The sequence below is a fragment of the Lontra canadensis genome, unplaced genomic scaffold (genome assembly GCF_010015895.1).
Source record: "Lontra canadensis isolate GAN:19392208 unplaced genomic scaffold, GSC_riverotter_1.0 scaffold193, whole genome shotgun sequence".
NCBI classification, from domain to species: Eukaryota; Metazoa; Chordata; class Mammalia; order Carnivora; family Mustelidae; genus Lontra; species Lontra canadensis.
The window spans coordinates 1,452,350-1,461,690 of record NW_022631187.1 but is presented as its reverse complement, the minus strand read 5'-3'; positions in this window follow the sequence as shown (position 1 = coordinate 1,461,690).

Genomic DNA, 9,341 nt, shown 5'->3' with positions numbered 1-9,341 from the left:
TTGCTCTGATGAGTTTGGAATATAGTGGGCAAGACAGTAATAAAACAAGGAATCACAAAAATAAGGTGAAATACAACTGAGATAAATGCTATGAAGAAAGGAAGACAGTTCTATGAGAGGTATAACAAAGGAACTTGACCTAGCCTAGAGGGACTGGTCTAGGAAACCTTCCCTGAGGAAGTGATGCTGGAACTGAAATCTGAGTATTAATTAGGTTAGCTAAATGAAACAGATGGAGGTGGAAAGTGGAGCATGTTCTAGGAAGAAGAACAAACATGTGCAAAGGCCCTGTGGCCAACAAAAAATGGTAAATTTGGAACTTAAAGAAGACCAGTGTGGGTGGACCTTGGAGCAGATGGGACAAAGTGACGTGAGACTAGAGATGTAAGTTTGGACAAGACCTTATATGACCTTGTAGGCCACATTAATGATTCTGTCCTCAAGTATCATTGGAAATTATTGGAGGATGTTCATATAAGATGATAACACAATTAGGTTTAACTTTTGAAAATATCACTCTGGTTTCTCTGTAGAAAATGGGTTGGAGAGAATCCAGCATGGATGTGTGGAGACCAGTCTTTGTAATAGATAAAATGAGAAATGATAGTAATCTAGACAAAGGTGGCGGCTGACAGTGTCATTGAAAAGATGTGGATATTACAAAGATATGGATGGAACTGGAGGGTATTAGGCTAAGCAAAATTAGTCAATCAGAGAAAAACAATTATCATATGGTTTCACTCATATGTGGAATTTAAGAAACAAACAGAGGATCATAGCGGAGGGGAGGGAAAAAAATGAAATAAGATTAAATTGGAGAGAGAGACAAACCATAAGAGATTCTTAACTCTAGGAAACAAATTGAGGGTTGCTGGAGGGGAGGTGGGTCGGGGGATGGGGTAACTGGGTGATGGGCATTAAGGAGGGCACATGGTGTAATGAGCACTGGCTGTTATATGCAATAGCTGAATAACTGAACTCTACATCTGAAACTAATGATACACTGTATGTTAACTCACTGAATTTAAATAAAATAAGTTATAAAATTTTTTTAAAAAGAAGAAAGAGGGCGCCTGGGTGGCTCAGTGGGTTAAGCCGCTGCCTTCGGCTCAGGTCATGATCTCAGGGTCCTGGGATCGAGTCCCGCATCGGGCTCTCTGCTCAGCAGGGAGCCTGCTTCCCTCTCTCTCTCTCTCTCTGCCTGCCTCTCCATCTACTTGTGATCTCTGTCAAATAAATAAATAAAATCTTAAAAAAAAAAAAGAAGAAAGAAAGATGCTTTCAACACAGGAAGAAAAGCGGTGGATGAATTAAGAAACTTTTGAGAGGTAAAATAGAGAGGAATTAGTGATGGATCGGATATGAGGGAGAGGGGTTGCCAAGAATGACTCCTAGGTTTCTGAACTGCATGACTGGATAGTTGGGATGCCATTAACTGAAAATAGGAAAACTGGTAGAGGAGGGGATCATAGGTTTGGTCTTGGATGTATTGAATTTGAGATGTGTTTCAATTATCTCAGTAGAGACATAAATAAGCAATATATACCATAGGCATGGATAAGATTTCCTAAGAAGAGAGTATAGAGTGAGAAAATAAGGCAACTTTGAGGAACTCCAACATTTAAAAACAACTGAGAGAAAAATGAGCTCCCAAAAGAAACCGATAAAGAGTTATCAGAGAAGTGGGAGAAAAACAAAGGAAGGAGGCTAATGGAAGAAAGTGTCTCAATAAAAAAGAAGCAGTCAACAGTGTCAAATGTCACTGAGAAGTCAAGTGAAATAAAGATTGCAAGCACCCTTTGGAGTTAATGACATTAAGTTCACTGGTGACCTAAATCAAAGCATTTTCAGGGTAATAATGGGGCAGAAGCATGATTGAAAGCAGATAATTCTTTTAGGAAGATTATTTGGGAGGCAAGAACAATGAGTGATAACTGGAGAGGAGGTGGAGTTGAGGCAGGCATTATTTTAAGATGACAGAGACTGTTTTACTTGCTACTGAGAAGGGTCCAGTTGAGAGAAAGAGGTTGAATACCTAGAAGAGAAAAGGGATAATTGATAGTGTGAAAAAGTGGGAAGGGATAGGCTACAAAACACCAGTGCAAGGAACAGTCCTCTGAGAAGAAAGGACACTTCCTCCACTGTTAGAAATGGAAACTCCTACGTACAATGTCATTGAGGTAATGTAGGAACTGGAGGCTCTGCCTGATGCTTTAATCTTCTTGGTGAAATAAATGATGAGGTGATCTGCTATGAGAGAAAGTGAGAGTGTAGACACAGGGGTTGGAGGTTTAAGGAAAGAGTGGAGAAGACTTGAAATAGTCATCCTGAAGAGTGAGAGGTACTAATGAAATTCAGTATGTAGTAGGATCGTGAAGAAGTGTTGATGGCTCAACTGATATTGATTATTTATAATGGAACAGACCCTGTTTGTGACAATAAATGTAGGTAGCTAAATGGAGTGGAAAAGATGAGGACGTTTAGGAACCAGGAGGTCCAAGTGAAGGCTGAATCATCAACATGGATACTTAAGTCCCCTAGGATGATGGCAGGACTTACAGTAGGGGGTGGGAAAGCCAACAAGACAGACACCAAAGTCTTCACTGAGAAAAATGGGTGTATTCATTACTTGGGGCTACTCTAACAAATTACCACAAACCGGGTGACATAAAACTACAGAAATTTATTCTGTAATAATTCTGAAGGCCAGAAGTCCTAAATCAAGGTGTTGGAAGGGTTGGTTCCTTCTAAAGGCTCTAAGGGAGATCTACACCATGCATCTCTCCATGTTTCTGATAATTGCTGACAATCCTTGGCATCCCTTGGTTTATCCTGCAGACCCCAGTCTCTGCCTCTGTCATCACATTGCCATCTTTCCCCTGCATATGTCTATTTCCAAATTTGCCTCTTTTTATAAGAACACTAGTCAGCGGCCCACCCTAATCCATGATGACCACATCTTAACTTGATAAGATCTATAAAGACCCTATTTCCAAATAAAGTCACCTTCACAAGTTAAGACTTCAACATATCTTTTGGGGAGGGTGACAATTCAACCCACTACAGAGGATATGACCAGGAGGTCTATACATGACAGAAATGAGAAGGAGTGAGTTATATATCGAAATGATGTCTGTCTCAAAAAAGCTGTAGTTTTTGCAAGAGGGGAGGAAACAAATGGTCTGAGAGTAAGTTCTGGGGGTAAGGAAGACATCCACTCCACTTTCTGACCTTAAAGTACTGAAAAAGACAACATAAGAAGACAGCAGGGGAAAAGGAGCCCTCTGGGTAGAACTAGGTTTCTGTTAAGCATAAGAGGTTGAGAATGCTGATTAGGGAGCATCTGGTCAAGAGGGCTCTGGTGGAAGGCTTGGGGAGGTGAAGAAAAACTGGAGGGATGGAGGGATGGAGAGGGTCAGGAAAAAAGCAGAGCATTATGAGAACTAATATAAGGGTGGATGTGAGGCTTACACTTTGGGGGTGAACTAATGACTTTGGGAGATGTAGGGCAGGGTGAATTTAGTCCTGGCATCTTTGAAGAGTTATCAGGATTTTGGATATGGTGGTCAGAAAACCAGCGCTCTCATCCTGGGTTGGTGGCAGCTTCAGGAACTGTAGACTCTGCATACTACACCCTTTAGGGTAGTGATGACAGCAGAAGTGGGTGGCCATCTTGTACCTTTGAGGCCTAGAGTGGAATGGAGTCTAAGTCAGGGTCACTTTGTCAGTTACCCAGGTGTGAGGCTGTATTCCTTTTACAAGAAGTTGGAAATGAGAGGGAAAGCCCAAGGTAGACTAAGAGGTGGACATTTACTTCTCTTGGCCTCGACTGAGATGGTATTGAAATATCTAACAGGCATCCCCTGGGTTGTAGGTTTTAAAATAGGGCCCTCTATCTCTCTGCTCTATTTGCCAACTCAGCCACCAGGGCCAAACAATCAAGCAAGCTGCAAATGCTACCTGGTGCTCAAATCTAGGTGATTACCCAGAATCACTAACACTCTTCTAGGGAGAGCATCAACTCTTGTGTTCAAATTTTGCCTCAGCCACTTGCTAACTGTGTGACCTTAGACAAGTAGCTTAAATCTATCTGTCCCTCACTTTCTTCATCTGGAAGAAATAACGTCTAGAGAAATAACAGTTCCTGCCTCACGGAATTGTGGTCATAGAGGGTTAAGTGACTTGATCTATGTCAGTGCTTAGAACGGTACCTGGTACATACTACACACTATATAAGCATTTTTATTGTTATTCGTTCTCTATCCCATCACCCTACTTAATCCCTTGACACTACCCTGCTTGCTATAATCATCTTGACTCTGAACCCTACCTTGAATAACTACTTCTGATCCTTCCCCTATGGGGGTTCTTCCCTGGGTCTTTTAATTAAGGCCAATTAAGCCCAGGTCCTTCAACTGTTCTTCATACGATGTGGCTGCTGGTTCACCAGCCTAGTAACCCACCTTTGGACACTTTGTACTTCATCAGTGTATCCCTGTTTAAATGGGTTGTCCAGAATGGAGCATGGTGCTCCAGGAGGGATGTGATAAGTACGGAGAAAGGCAGAACCATCTTTTCTCTTGTTCTAGTTCTACACTTCTATTAATGCAGCCTAATATCTAATTAGCTCTTTTGGCAGCATCATCACTCTGTAGACTTGTCTTTTTCACATGTGCTGTTGTTAAACCAGGCAGGTCTCTCCTATCCTGTGCTAGAGGAACAAACCAGCTGTAGTTGCTGAAAGGAAGTCAAGTCTAGCAGTCAGAGCCCAGTGTATGAGGGGTTTAGTATAAAGGAAGGGCAGTCCAGGCAGGGAGTTGGTAGCTGGGGTTCATGGCAGATGCTATCAGTTGCCTACCCAATAAGGATTTACCTCTTCTTCCTTACTCACAGAATCCCAACTTTGTTCAGACAAGCAATGTGCCCAGCTAAAAGTAGTGGACTTTCTGGCTTCCTTTGCAGCTGAGAGTGTCCATATGGCACAGTTCTACTCAAAGGGATGTAGGTAGAGGTCACTGAGGAGAGTGTTCCATTCCTAATAAAAAACAGAAGCCTAGGGCACCTGTGTGGCTCCATCGGTTAAGTGTCTGCCTTAGGCTCAGGTTATGATCTCCAGGTCCTGAAATCAAGCCCCGTGTCAGGCTCCCTGCTCAGCAGGGAATCTGCTTCTCCCTCTTTCTCTGCCTCTCCACTGGCTCATGTGCTCTCTCTGTCTCACTCTCTCTCAAGTGAATAAATAAAATCTTAAAAAAAAAAAAGGCCAAAGCCTCTCTAGAAGGTTCTTTCTCCTTAACCTTCTTGCCCAGCAGCTGTTTCCCATTCTTCCTGTCTATAATGCACACATGTGATCCAGAGCTTCAGCAGGTGTCTTGTGACCATGAGAAAAAAAGCAAACCTACCCTAAGGATGGTGGAGATAAAAAGCCAGGGCCTTGGGGTGCCTGGGCAGCCCAGTCTGTTAAGCATCTGCTTTCAGCTCAGGTCACTATTCCAGGGTCCTGGGATTGAGTCCCACATCAGGCTCCTTGCTCAGAGGGGAGCTTGCTTTTCCCTCTGCCTGCCACTCCCCCTCTCCCTGCTGCTTGTGTGCTCCTGTGCTCTCTCTCTCTCACACACACACCTACACACACACACACACACACACACACACACAAATAAATAAATCTTAAAGAGAAAGGGAAAGGAAAAGAAAGGAAAGGAAAGACAAGACAAGACAAGACGAGAAAAGCCAAGCCAATCCAGGGCATTGATGGCATTGCTGAACTGCCATATCAGCCTTAGACCATGTATTCAGGGAATTTTTGGTACACAAGACAAATAAACCTTTATCTTAGATAGCCATTATTGTAGAGCTATTATTTGAAACCAAAAGCATACCTAACTGACATAGGGTTACCATATAGGAAAACTGGAGATCCAAATGGAGGGCTAACATGAAGATAGGAATTTAGACACTTAGAAATTTCGACATTTAGAAATACAGTTGGGGTCAGAGGAGTCCACCAGTAGGCCAACAGGCCTCAGCCACTAAGTGGGGACTTGGGGTCAGGAATTTCTCCCTAGTTGGTGGACTAAAAGAGCATACTGGACCTAGGACTTGATAGGGTACTGGTGGTCAGGCAGGGTCACTGAATGGGGGACTAAGACACAGGATAAGGAGAGAGGAGGCCAGGGATTAAACTGAGCAATGAGAGAGAGGCTCAGTGGAAACTTGAGATAAGACTCAGACCAGTGGCAGAGGGGTTACTTGATGCTGAGTTCCAGTATACAGGATGAGGTTACTTCCATCCTTCCTCTCTTAGGACAGATGTAGCCTGCAGGTCGGAGGTAAAGTATTCCAACTATATGAAGGGAGGAGTGGGGACAGAAGGTGGGATCTAGGCAAAGCCTGACAAGCTGTAGTTCAAGCTGTGCTTTAGCCATCCCGACACTCTTCTTACAGGTTCTTAGATTCAGCCTTAATTGCAAGTTCTTGTTTCCATCCTTTTCCTATGAACTTTTAAGATCTGAGCTTAACAGAAAGTTCCCTGTGTAACCATTTGGTCTCTTTAAATGGCTCCCACTTTTTCTTCTCCCTAATTTGTCAGAATTTCACAGTGGAAAACCTTCCCTTCCTCTTCTACTCCAAGTTGTCTCCCCCCTACCAGGTTTGGAGGCACTCTATCACTCTTGCTGGGCAGTCTGGGTCCCATCAGAAGTGACCCATCCTTAGCCTCCAGCTTTAGCCTCTGCTCACCTGGAGCAGGTAGAGAAAAAGGGCTAGGAAGAAGACTGGCCAGGGCCCACCAGTTCTAGGGAGCAGCAGACTCCCTCCTCACCGGCTATTCTGCTGCAGGGGCCTGATTAGAGGCCAATGCCTTCCCTTCCCCAATCCCAACTTCTTGTATAATCTAGAGTGAGGAAATGAGAGCTTCCTCTGACCTCTGGTATGCTACCACTTCTCCTTTGTGTGCGGCAGGTACTGTGCAGGTAAGTTATTGTTATATTGTGCTCCTGTGATAAATGGACCTTTGTGAGACACTTTTCACCGTGTGTGTGCCAGAGGAGGGAGGGAGTCTTGCCTGAGTGACTTCTCACAGAAAGCTCCAGAGGTGCTCAGAGCTGATAGCCTAGGCCTGGCAGGCTGCTCTTTCATTGGCATTCAAGGGTGTCAATCACAGTGGCCCTGCCAATCAGCTCCCAACCAGGTATCTGTAAGAGATTAGCCTTCTTTGTTTAACAGAACACTGAACCCTCCAAGGACTAAACAAAGAATGGCTCTGGAGAGACAGTTCCTAGGGATGCAGGGGCAGTCCTGCCAGTGTCACTAACTGGAACCCTTTGGTTTCATCTTCCTTCAAGCCCTACTTTATTCCTTGCATCTAGGCCAGTCCTAGGTCCTTTTAATTCTGTCATTTCCCTCCCATGTGGATTTATTCTCTTTACCTACTGCTGCTTTGCTTAGCCCTTAACACCTCTCATCTGAACTACTAACCAGTTTCCTAACCAGTTTCCCTGCCTCAAGTCTCCCCCTGCCCCTCCCCAAGCTCCATCCTGGAGCCAAATGAATCTTCTAAAAATACAAACCTGATTGTGTCACCTCCTGCTGAAAACCTTTCAGCCTCTTCTGTGGCTCTTAGTACCCCTGGCATAAAGTCCAAACTACTTAGCACAGCACCCAGGGCCCTTCATGATTTGACTCCTGCCAAATCTTCAGCCTCATTTTTGGCAGTGCTCCCATTTTACACCTATTCACAATGAACTACTTTGCAGGTTTCTGAACATGCCATTCTTGGATATGTTCCTGGGCCTTTACACATGACATTCCCTCTGCCTGGGATATCCTTCACACACCACCTTCTCTCCTATCTGTCTAGCCAATTCTTTCTCATCCCTAAGACTTCAACTGAACTCCTTCAGCCTAAGACACATATTTTACTCATGCCCATATCTCTGATGCCTAGTACATCATCTGGAACCTAACAAATCCTCAAAAGATGTTTGCCAAATGAATGAATGAATGCTCCCAACTCACGTGGCTGTGTGCAAAGTTGTCTCTGAGGGAAGCTGGCAGAGCTGATCGGTCCTTTCCTTTATGGGAGGAAAACCTCTCCTTCTTCCCATTCATATTTATCCTTATTACACTGGTTTGCAACTTCTTTAAAATATCTGCATCCCTAATTCAACTATGAGCGTTTCAAGGGTGGGGCCATGACTACCTAGTCCCCTAGTCTCCCACCTAGTCCCTAGAATAGTATTTGGAACATAATGAATGAATAGGCCTCTCAAATGCCTGACAGATTTGTTCCTTGTCTCATATACCTCTACTCCCTTCCCCACAAGCTCTCACCACCAATACATCCAAACTGTACACTTGTGGCCTCAGAACTATACAGGGCTCCTCCTCATCCCTGAAACATTCACCTGCATTCTTCCTAAGTGGAACGCCCTTGCCACCCCCCACCCAAATCCTGATATCAGCTCAAATTTTCACTCTTCCAGAAACTATTCATTCACCCACCCCAACCCACCCCGAGTAGTGCTAATGATTCCCACCCATCTCATTTAGCCCTTGGCATCCCCGCATGTTACTCAGGGGAAAACCAAGACTCAGAGAAAGAAGGGACTCTCAAGGACACATGCTATGCTCAGTGGTAGAACTATTGCTTGAACCCAAGTCTCCAGCCCATGAATCCTCCCACTAGCCAACTTTCATGCTTTCTTTTCCTCCTATAGACTACGATTTCCTTTAAGGCAGGGCTGTGTCTTCCACCCCTTCATTTTTCCAGGGCTTTCCTGGAGTGTTAAGAGAGCTCTAGAGCCAGACTGCCTGAGTTTCTGCCTTGGCTTCATCAGTTACCAGCTCTGGGGCCTTAGGCAACTTAACCACTCTAAACCTCAGCTTCCTCATACATAAATGAAGATAACACTAGTGCCTATCTCATAAGATTGTTATGAAGATTAAATGAAATAATGCTTGTAAGGTACCTAGAGCAGTAACCTAGCACCTAGTATATGCTCAATAAAGGCAATTTTCTTTATTGCTGTTAGTCTTAATATTAACACATTTTTACTGGTAATGGTTGATTAAAAATTTGAATGGGAGAGTTACTGGGAGTGGGAGGGAGTGAGGAAAGGAAGTAGACAACAGGACCAGTCCGAGATTTGGTGGAATCCAAACAAGGTTAGTGGCGTGGCAGGACGTTTGTATGTCTGAGTTCCTAGTGCCATGTGACTCTGTAAAGGCCCAAGCACATGGTTCCATCCGGGCGGCGCAGCTTCCCTAACTCTCTCTCAGCTATTCTCAGCAGCCTGTAGGGGGAGCCAGGAAGCTAGGAAGGGGGAGAGGCTGCTGTAAATCTT